Source organism: Delphinapterus leucas, chromosome 8, assembly GCF_059928025.1.
Source record: "Delphinapterus leucas isolate spDelLeu-1000000601 "Yukka" chromosome 8, BTC_Dleu_Yukka2, whole genome shotgun sequence".
Classification (NCBI taxonomy): Eukaryota; Metazoa; Chordata; class Mammalia; order Artiodactyla; family Monodontidae; genus Delphinapterus; species Delphinapterus leucas.
In genome coordinates this window covers 32,397,115-32,409,180 of record NC_143136.1, presented here as the reverse complement: position 1 = coordinate 32,409,180, position 12,066 = coordinate 32,397,115, and positions in this window count along the sequence as shown.

The following is a 12,066-nucleotide window of genomic DNA, read 5'->3' as shown; positions in this document are numbered from 1 at the left end:
CTCAGTAGCTGTGGCGCACGGGCTTAGTTGCTCCTCGGCATGTGGGATCTTCCTGGACCAGGGCTCGAACCCATGTCCGCTGCATTGGCAGGCGGATTCTTAACCACTGCACCACCAGGGAAGTCCCACTTTTCTCTTTTCCATCTACCATTCTTTCTATTATCACTTCTGTTATTAAATTTTCTTTTACATCTTTATTGGAGTATAATTGCTTTACAATGGTGTCTTAGTTTCTGCTTTATAACAAAGTGAATCAGTTATACATATACATATGTTCCCATATCTCTTCCCTCTTACGTCTCCCTCCCTCCCACCCTCCCTATCCCACCCCTCCAGGCGGTCACAAAGCACTGAGCTGATCTCCCTGTGCTACGCGGCTGCTTCCCACTAGCTATCTACCTTACGTTTGGTAGTGTATATATGTCCATGCCTCTCTCTCGCTTTGTCACAGCTTACCCTTCCCCCTCCCCATATCCTCAAGTCCATTCTCTAGTAGGTCTGTGTCTTTATTCCTGTCTTACCCCTAGGTTCCTCATGACATTTTTTTTTCGTAAATTCCATATATATGTGTTAGCATATGGTATTTGTCTTTCTCTTTCTGACTTACTTCACTCTGTATGACAGACTCTAGGTCTATCCACCTCATTACAAATAGCTCAATTTCGTTTCTTTTTATGGCTGAGTAATATTCCATTGTATATATGTGCCACATCTTCTTTATCCATTCATCCGATGATGGACACTTAGGTTGTTTCCATCTCCAGGCTATTGTAAATAGAGCTGCAATGAACATTTTGGTACGTGATTCTTTTTGAATTATGGTTTTCTCAGGGTATATGCCCAGTAGTGGGATTACTGGGTCATATGGTAGTTCTATTTGTAGTTTTTTAAGGAACTTCCATACTGTTCTCCACAGTGGCTGTATCAATTTACATTCCCACCAACAGTGCAAGAGGGTTCCCTTTTCTCCACACCCTCTCCAGCATTTATTGTTTCTAGATTTTTTGATGATGGCCATTCTGACTGGTGTGAGATGATATCTCATTGTAGTTTTGATTTGCATTTCTCTAATGATTAATGAAGTTGAGCATTCTTTCATGTGTTTGTTGGCAGTCTGTATATCTTCTTTGGAGAAATGTCTATTTAGGTCTTCTGCCCATTTTTGGATTGGGTTGTTCGTTTTTTTGTTATTGAGCTGCATGAGCTGCTTATAAATTTTGGAGATGAATCCTTTGTCAGTTGCTTCATTTGCAAATATTGTCTCCCATTCTGAGGGTTGTCTTTTGGTCTTGTTTATGGTTTCCTTTGCTGTGCAAAAGCTTTGAAGTTTCATCAGGTCCCATTTGTTTATTTTTGTTTTTATTTCCATTTCTCTGGGAGGTGGGTCAGAAAGGATCTTGCTGTGATTTATGTCATAGAGTGCTCTGCCTATGTTTTCCTCTTAGAGTTTGATAGTTTCTGGCTGTACATTTAGGTCTTTAATCCATTTTGAGCTTATTTTTGTGTATGGTGTTAGGGAGTGATCTAATCTCATACTTTTACATGTACCTGTCCAGTTTTCCCAGCACCACTCATTGAAGAGGCTGTCCTTTCTCCACTGTACATTCCTGCCTCCTTTATCAAAGATAAGGTGACTATATGTGCATGGGTTTATCTCTGGGCTTTCTCTCCTGTTCCATTGATCTATCTTTCTGTTTTTGTGCCAGTACCATACTGTCTTCATTACTGTAGCTTTGTAGTATAGTCTGAAGTCAGGGAGCCTGATTCCTCCAGCTCCATTTTTCATTCTCAAGATTGCTTTGGCTATTCGGGGTCTTTTGTGTTTCCGTACAAATTGTGAAATTTTTTGTTCTAGTTCTGTGAAAAATACCAGTGGTAGTTTGATAGGAATTGCATTGAATCTGTAGATTGCTTTGGGTAGTAGAGTCAATTTCCCAATGTTGATTCTTCCAATCCAAGAACATGGTATATCACTCCATCTATTTGTATTATCTTTAATTTCTTTCATCAGTGTCTTACAATTTTCTGCATACAGGTCTTTTGCCTCCTTAGGTAGGTTTATTCCTAGGTATTTTATTCTTTTTGTTGCAGTGGTAAATGGGAGTGTTTTCTTGATTTCACTTTCAGATTTTTCATCATTGGTGTATAGGAATGCCAGAGATTTCTGTGCATTAATTTTGTATCCTGCTACTTTACCAAATTCATTGTTTAGCTCTAGTAGTTTTCTGGTTGCATCTTTAGGATTCTCTATGTATAGTATCATGTCATCTGCAAACAGTGACAGCTTTACTTCTTCTTTTCTGATTTGGATTCCTTTTATTTCCTTTCCTTTTCTGATTGCTGTGGCTAAAACTTCCAAAACTATGTTGAATAAGAGTGGTGAGAGTGGGCACCTTGTCTTGTTCCTGATCTTAGTGTAAATGCTTTCAGTTTTTAACCATTGAGGATGATGTTGGCTGTGGGTTTGTCATATATGGCCTTTATTATGTTGAGGAAAGTTCTCTCTATGCCTACTTTCTGCAGGGTTCTTATCATAAATGGGTGTTGAATTTTGTTGAAAGCTTTCTCTGCATCTATTACGATGATCATATGGTTTTTCTCCTTCAATTTGTTAATTTGGTTTATCACATTGTTTTGCATATATTGAAGAATCCTTGCATTCCTGAAATAAATCCCACTTGATCATGGTGTATGATCCTTTTAATGTGCTGTTGGATTCTGTTTGCTAGTATTTTGTTGAGGATTTTTGCATCTATGTTCATCAGTGATATTGGCCTGTAGTTTTCTTTCTTTGTGACATCCTTGTCTGGTTTTGGTATCAAGGTGATGGTGGCCTCGTAGAATGAGTTTGGGAGTGTTCCTCCCTCTGCTATATTTTGGAAGAGTTTGAGAAGGATAGGTGATAGCTCTTCTCTAAATGTTTGATAGAATTCGCCTGTTAAGCCATCTGATCCTGGGCTTTTGTTTGTTGGAAGATTTTTAATCACAGTTTCAATTTCAGTGCTTGTGATTGGTTTATTCATATTTTCTATTTCTTCCTAATTCAGTCTTGGCAGGTTGTGCATTTCTCAGAATTTGTCCATTTCTTCCAGGTTGTCCATTTTATTGGCATAGAGTTGCTTGTAGTAATCTCTCATGATCTTTTGTATTTCTGCAGTGTCAGTTGTTACTTCTCCTTTTTCATTTCTAATTCTATTGATTTGAGTCTTCTTCCTTTTTTTCTTGATGAGTCTGGATAATGGTTTATCAATTTTGTTTATCTTCTCAAAGAACCAGCTTTTAGTTTTATTGATCTTTGTTATCATTTCCTTCATTTCTTTTTCATTTATTTCTGATCTGATTTTTATGATTTCTTTCCTTCTGCTAACTTTGGGGTTTTTTTCTTTTTCTTTCTCTAATTGCTTTAGGTGCATGGTTAGGTTGTTTATTTGAGATGTTTCCTGTTTCTTAAGGTAGGATTGTATTGCTATAAACTTCCCTCTTAGAACTGCTTTTGCTGCATCCCATAGATTTTGGGTTGTCGTGTCTCCATTGTCATTTGTTTCTAGGTATTTTTATTTCCTCTTTGATTTCTTCAGTGATCACTTCATTATTAAGTAGTGTATTGTTTAGCCTTCATGTGTTTGTATTTTTTACAGATCTTTTCCTGTAATTGATATCCAGTCTCATAGCGTTGTGGTCGGAAAAGATACTTGAAACAATTTCAATTTTAAATTTACAAAGGCTTGACTTGTGACCCAAGATATGATCTATCCTGGAGAATATTCCATGAGCACTTGAGAAAAATGTGTATTCTGTTGTTTTTAGATGGAATGTCCTGTAAATATCAATTAAGTCCATCTTGTTTAATGTATCATTTAAAGCTTGTGTTTCCTTATTTATTTTCATTTTGGATGATCTGTCCATTGGTGAAAGTGGGGTGTTAAAGTCCCCTACTATGAATGCGTTACTGTCAATTTCCCCTTTTATGGGTATTAGTATTTGCCTTATGTATTGAGGTGCTCCTATGTTGGGTGCATAAATATTTACAATTGTTATATCTTCTTCTTGGAGCGATCCCTTGATCATTATGTAGTGTCCTTATTTGTCTCTTCTAACAGTCTTTATTTTAAAGTCTATTTTGTCTGATATGAGAATTGCTACTCCAGCTTTCTTTTGTTTTCCATTTGCATGAAATATCTTTTTCCATCCCCTTACTTTCAGTCTGTATGTGTCTCTAGGTCTGAAGTGGGTCTCTTGTAGACAGCAAATATATGGGTCTTGTTTTTTTATCCATTCATCCAATCTGTGTCTTTTGGTGGGAGCATTTAGTCCATTTACATTTAAGGTAATTATCAATATGTATGTTCCTATTCCCATTTTCTTAATTGTTTTAGTTTCGTTATTGTAGGTCTTTTCCTTCTCTTGTGTTTCTTGCTTAGAGAAGTTCCTTTAGCAGTTGTTGTAAAGCTGGTTTGGTGGTGCTGAACTCCCTCAGCTTTTGCTTGTCTGTAAAGGTTTTAATTTCTCCATCAAATCTGAATGAGATCCTTGCTGGGTAGAGTAATCTTGGTTGCAGGTTTTTCTCCTTCATCACTTTAAATATGTCCTGCCAGTCTCTTCTGGCTTGCAGAGTTTCAGCTGTTAACCTTATGGGATTCCCTTGTGTGTTATTTGTTGTTTTTCCCTTGCTGCTTTTAATATGTTTTCTTTGTATTTAATTTTTGACAGTTTGATTAATATGTGTCTTGGCATATTTCTCCTTGGATTTATCCTGTATGGGACTCTCTGTGCTTCCTGGACTTGATTAACTATTTCCTTTCCCATATTAGGGAAGTTTTCAACTATAATCTCTTCAAATATTTTCTCAGTCCCTTTCTTTTTCTCTTCTTCTTCTGGAACCCCTATAATTTGAATGTTGGTGCGTTTAATGTTGTCCCAGAGGTCTCTGAGACTGTCCTCAGTTCTTTTCATTCTTTTTTCTTTATTCTGCTCTGCAGTGGTTATTTCCACTATTTTATCTTCCAGATCACTTATCTGTTCTTCTGCCTCAGTTATTCTGCTATTGATCCCATCTAGTGTATTTTTAATTTCATTTATTGTGTTGTTCATCATTGTTCGTTTCATCTTTAGTTCTTCTAGGTTCTTGTTAAATGTTTCTTGCATTTTGTCCATTCTATTTCCAAGATTTTGGATCATCTTTACTATCATTATTCTGAATTCTTTTTCAGGTCGACTGCCTATTTCCTCTTCATTTGTTAGGTCTGGTGGGTTTTTATCTTGCTCTTTCAACTGAGTGTGTTTTTCTGTCTTCTCATTTTGCTTATCTTACTGTGTTTGGGGTCTCCTTTTTGCAGGCTACAGGTTCGTAGTTCCCGTTGTTTTTGGTGTCTGTCCCCAGTGGCTAAGGTTGGTTCAGTGGGTTGTGTAGGCTTCCTGGTGGAGGGGACTAGTGCCTGTGTTGTGGTGGATGAGGCTGGATCTTGTCTTTCTGGTGGGCAGGTGCATGTCTGGTGGTGTGTTTTGGGGTGTCTGTGGACTTATTATGATTTTAGGCAGCCTCTCTGCTAATGGGTGGGGTTGTGTTCCTGTCTTGCTAGTTGTTTGGCATAGGATGTACAGCACTGTAGCTTGCTGGTCGTTGAGTGAAGCTGGGTGCTGGTGTTGAGATGGAGATCTCTGGGAGATTTTCGCTGTTTGATATTATGTGGAGTTGGGAGGTCTCTTGTGGTCCAGTGTCCTGAAGTAGGCTCTCCCACCTCAGAGGCACAGCACTGACTCCTGACTGCAGCACCAAGAGCCTTTCATCCACACGGCTCAGAATAAAAGGGAGAAAAAGAAAGAAAGAATTAGTAGAAGTAGGAAGAAAGAAAGAAAGAAAGAAAGAAAGGAGGGGGGAGGGAGGGAGGGAGGGAGGGAGGAAGGAAGGAAGGAAGGAAAAAAAGATAAAGTAAAATAAAGTAAGATAAAATATAATAAAGTTATTTAAAAAATAATCATTAAGAAAACAAAAACAAAAACAAAAAACCCCCCAAAACAGACGGATAGAACCCTAGGACAAATGGTGGAAGCAAAGCTATACAGACATAATCTCACACAGAAGCATACACACAGACACTCATAAAAAGAGGAAAAGGGGAAAAAATCATAAATCTTGCTCGCAGAGTCCACCTCCTCAATTTGGGATGATTCGGTGTCTATTCATGTATTCCACAGATGCAGGGTACATCACGTTGATTGTGGAGCTTTAATCCGCTGCTTCTGAGGCTGCTGGGCGAGATTTCCCTTTCTCTTCTTTATTCTCACAGCTCACAGGGGCTCAGCTTTGGATTTGGCCCCGCCTCTGAGTGTAGGTCGCAGGAGGGCGTCTGTTCTTCGCTCAGACAGCACGGGGTTAAAGGAGCCCTTGATTCGGGGGCTCTGGCTCACTCAGGCCGGGGGGAGGGAGGGGCACGGAGTACGGGGCGGGCCTGCGGCGGCAGAGGCCGGCGTGACGTTGCACCAGCCTGAGGCGCGCAGTGCGTTCTCCCGGGGGAGTTGTCCCTGGATCCCGGGACCCTGGCAGTGGCGGGCTGCACAGGCTCCCCGGAAGCTCACACACAGGCTTCTTGATGGCGGCAGCAGCAGCCTTATTGTCTCATGCCCGTATCTGGGGCCCGCGCTTTTAGCCGCGGCTCGCGCCCTTCTGTGGAGCTCCTTTAAGCGGCGCTCTTAATCCCGTCTCCTCGCGCACCAGGAAACAAAGAGGGAAGAAAAAGTCTCTTGCCTCTTCGGCAGGTCCAGACTTTTCTCCGGACTCCCTTCCGGCCAGCTGTGGCGCACTCACCCCCTGCAGGCTGTGTTCACGCAGCCAATCCCAGTCCTCTCCCGGTTCTCCGACCGAAGCCCGAGCCTCAGCTCCCAGCCCCGCCCGTCCTGGCGGGTGAGCAGAGAAGCCTCTCGCGGTGGTGAGTGCTGGTCGGCCCTGATCCTCTGTGCGGGAATCTCTCCGCTTTCTTCGCCGCACCCCTATTGCTGTGCTCTCCTCCGCGGCTCCTAAGCTTTCCCCCTGCGCTACCCGCAGTCTCCGCCCGCGAAGGGGCTTCCTAGTGTGTGGAAACCGTTCCTCCTTCACAGCTCCCTCCCACTGGTGCAGGTCCCCTCCCTATACTTTTGTCTCTGTTTATTCTTTTTTCTTTTGCCCTACCCAGGTACGTGGGGGGTGTCTTGCCTTTTGGGAAGTGTGAGGTCTTCTGACAGCGTTCAGTAGGTGTTCTGTAGGAGTCATTCCACGTGTAGATGTATTTCTGGTGTATCTGTGGGGAGGAAGGTGATCCCCGCGTCTTACTCTTTCGCTATCTTCCCGGAAGCCTGTTATTAATTTTCAATTACACCAGTAATACAGGCCAATATTTTTTGGGATTTTTCCGTGTTAGTGTATATATGATCTGCTGCCTTTGGTTTTTTTTTTTTTTTTTTTTTTTTTTTTTGCGGTACGCGGGCCTCTCTCTGCTGTGGCCTCTCCCGTTGCGGAGCACAGGCTCCGGATGCGCAGGCTCAGCGGCCATGTCTCACAGGCGTAGCCGCTCTGTGGCATGTGGGATCTTCCCGGACCGGGGCACGAACCCGTGTCCCCTGCATCGGCAGGTGGACTCTCAACCACTGCGCCACCAGGAAAGCCCCTGCCTTTGTTTTAACTACTGCTTTTTTATTTCTTGGTATAGATGTATTGTCACTTTTTTTGCTATTGTTTAAAAATATTTAAGATTAGGGATAATGGTTGAAGTCAGAATAATTGTTATCTCTGAAGGGGTAGTGGCTGGAGGTGGCATGTGAGAATGTTCTAGGGCCTGTAAATGTTTTATATCTGGCTATGAGTGCTGATTACATTGGTGTATACATGTATAAAAATTGTCTGTGTACTTTTACATGCTTTATTGTGTGTAAAGTATACCTCGATTTTAAAAAGTTTAAAAAAGTGATTAAAGTCATTATACTTTAAATATATGATAAAGTATTGCATCACATTTCTAAAGATATAGGACAGGGATATAGAAAAGGAGAGCTGGAAAGGAAGAGAGCTAACATTCATTAAGTACCTTTTTTCTTGTAAGCATACGATATAATTTCTCATTTAATTATCAACAACTCTACTAAGTGGGTAGTATTCTTTTTTGTTTTGCGTTACGCGGGCCTCTCACTGTTGTGGCGTCTCCCGTTGTGGAGCACAGGCTCCGGACGCGGAGGCTCAGCGGCCATGGCTCACTGGCCCAGCCGCTCCGCGGCATGTGGGATCTTCCCAGACCGGGGCACGAACCCGTGTGCCTTGCAACGGCAGGCGGACTCTCAACCACTGCGCCACCAGGGAAGCCCAGTGGGTAATATTCTTATTCCATTTTTGTAGGTGAGGAGACAGACTCAAAATCAATTGCTCAAATTCACACATACTTGGTAAGTACCAGAGTTGGGATTTGAACTGAGATCATTAAAAACTCTAAAGGTCTGAATGTAATTCTGAAAAGAGAGGCTGTAAAGTTGAAGGTGAGCTCAGAGGCTGAGTGAATTGCCCAAGTCTTTGCCATGGGCCAGTGACACATCCATTTGTCTCCTAGCCCACTGCTCTTTAGTGCAACAAATGATTTCCTCTCTGTTTCATTTTCAGTGTTTAACAAAGTTATGGAAGAAAATACTTTAGGTGAGGATTTACTGATGGAGGAACTTCTAGAAATTTCCTACTGTCAAAGATGCAAATATTTAAAATTTATGCAAGAGTGAACCAAACTACTTGAGCATCTGAGAACTTTCTTTTCACTTTGGTCTGGGGAAGCTTGCAAATTATATGCCTTTGTAGAAAATGATTTGATTTATAACCTCAGAAATGTATATGAAAGCTAAGGATTTTCCTTGTTTTGGAACTGTGATACATCATTTATTTAAAGGTATTTAAAGGTAGTAAGAATAGTTTAAATGACAAAGAAGAGAATCTGAGACAATTTAGAAAAATTTATATAAAAGTATAAATTTCATAAACCTCTATATCATTTTAGTTATAGAGACTGGCACTCCTTTTCTGGCTCTTTCCTCTCAGTTTAATTCATTAGAAGTCTTTAAAGCTCCCTTTTCTATACTTTTCACTATTAAAAACATTTTTTTCTTCATTCTTTTCCTCTTGATAATTTTTGTCCACTTCTTGTTACTGAGTTATGTTTCCATTACATCTCAGCACATGGCATGATGTTGTTTACATCAAATCCATCTAACTGTATTTTAGAGATTGTTAATTGTGCTCTTTTAGTAATGACAGGAATGTAGCAAGAACACATACTCCTCATATCATCAGTTTACTCCCATAATTGGAATAAATTCTTTCTGATGTGTTATGTGTTGAGAATCATACAACTTTTCAACCATCAAGGGCACATTTGCTAGAGCTGTAAATAATAGAATCTTAGAATAACCATGGAAGAGGACTAATTTTGCACAGGAGAAAACAAAAGCCCAAGTGCAAATTGGTTTCTCTCATCAGCCAATAATCTGGGTCATATAACCTAAAGTAAATGATGTCTTTTCTTTATAGTACTGATTAAATTAATCTGTAATGCTTGCTCTCTTAGTTGATTTGGTTTTGGAGGTGTATATTATAATACATGCAAAGTTGGGAATGCTTTTGGACCCAAAAGCATTTATAAACATAGTTTATAAACATAGAATCACTGGTAAAGATAGAACAAGTAAGTGTACAGCATATTTCTTCTGGCTACTTGGGCTCGTCAGCATGAAGCCAGGTTATAAGTCAGAAGAATCACCTTAGAAAGGCCCTCAAGGTCAGTGATATTTTATTCCTTGTTGCCTCTAGAGTAGCCACAAATAAAAGGCATAGACCTACGTTTTCTCTGCTAGAATATACATTATATGCTAAATGAAATCTTTGGCTCTTTTTGACGGTCTCTCTGCATTAAAGAACAACAGAGCCAAGTCCAACTGCATGACCACTGTCTTTCACATGATTGTAGTTTTCTGATGATGCCAAATCCACAAAGCATGTTCAAGTCTATGATCTGAGAGAGAAAAGGTTTTGTTCAAGGTGAGTTATGATTACTTCAGTAGAAATATATTTCGAAATGTAATTTCTGGAATGTGCTATTTTATGACATGTAAGTCTAGAAGGAGGTATATTCCCCCTTCCCCCAATAAGGTCATTTTCTCATTTTTCTTTACTGATTGCAAAAATAATAGATTGATGGAGAAAATCTAAGCAATATGGAAAAGTATTAAAAAATAAAGTCATCCTAATACCCGAGAAATGTTAACATTTTGGTAAACATTCCCCCCGACATCTCTCTATGCATTTATTTTGTCCATCTACGTTTGTGTGTGTGTATTTATGTAAATGATATAATATTCTTTTGTACTTTGTTTTTTACTCAACAATCTGTCATGGAGATTCTCTTTCCTTTAATAAGTATTAAATTCCTTTTAACATCTATGTAGCCGCCCCATGTATAGCTATGTATAGCTACACCAGAATTTTACTAATCCCCAAGTGATGGATATTAGGTTGTTTCTAATTATGATTATAATAAGCAAGGGCTGAATTAACATTTTATACATGTATCTTTTTAAAAATTTTTATGGCGTATAGTTGATTTACAATGATGTGTTAGTTTCTGCTGTACAGCAAAGTGAATCAGTTATACACATACATATAACCACTGTTTTTTAGATTCTTTTTCCATGTAGGCCATTACAGAGTATTGAGTAGAGTTCCCTGTGCTATACAGTAGGTCCTTATTAGTTATCTATTTTGTATATAGTAGTGCTTATACATGTAGAATTACCAGTAAAATAGATAAATTCCTGTAAATCTGATCCATGTCACTCATTTGCTGTCCAAAAACTTCTTTTTACATTTTACCAATTTTCATTGCTACCGACAACATTGGAGAATATGGTAGCAGATCCTTCAGTTCACTGGCTTGCAAGTCTTCAAATATTCAATATTAATATACATGAATTTTGGCAAACACATGTCATTCTTACTGAGTAGATTAAAACAGATGTGACATTAAGGATTAGTAGGCAAAACGAGTCTTTCCGACTGTTTGCCAAGCTGTCAGAAAAAAGTTCTTCTTCCTCCACACTCTTACATGCAATACTTTGTATGTACCTCTAATGCAACATATCTGATTTTCACTTATATTCTTAGGTGTCTTTCCAATTAAAATGTTAGCTCCCTGAAGGCAGGAACTGTACTGCAACCCTGCAAGGATCTTGTAAGCTGTGTCTGTCCTTCAGTAAACTTTGCAGATGGATAAATAAACACAAAACTTTCTGTTTGCTTCTCGCTCATTTAGCAGCTTCCACCTCCTTCTTTTCCTTTGGCTTTTGAGATATAAGAGTAATATTTGCCCAGGGCAAACAGACTTGGAGCGTGGGAGGCACCATTGTGTAATGGATGTTAAATAGGCCTCGTTTAACTTTTGGCTTTCTGATTTTGTTAGCTCTATAACCCTGGGCAAATTGCCTAATTTCCTTCTCTGTGAAATGAAGGTAATTGGTTTGACTTCAGAAAGTACAGATTAAAGGGATCATGTTTTAAAGCCTTTAGCATGGTGCCTAGTGTAACACTTGATAAATAGTAGCTGTATTATTTTCTCAAAGGAACAGATATACTAAAAAACAAAACAGAACAAAACCTACCCTCCAAACAAAATACGATATCACTGGCTATTTCTGCCTTCTACTCTTGTGGACGCATCAACTTCTGTACTGGAGGCAACCAGAAGCTAAAATGTTAATAGAGATTAGGTCTGAGACTCTTAACAGAATCAATCTGAAACATGTCTGTAGATAAAAATTAAGTTTTTGGTTTTCAAAACTGATAGAAGTGCTTAGTTTATTGAAATAGGGGAAGAATAGGATTGGGCCAGATAGGGTAACAGTAGAGTATTTTATTAGGCTAAAAAATAACTTTAGGCAGTCTCTAGCCTAAAGCATTATACAGTTCCAGAGAATAAAAAAAAAAATGTGAAAGTTGAACTATCGTGATCTTTGTTCTTTCTTAACTAGCAACTGACCTTTCGTAATGACAAACTTCTTTAACCTTTT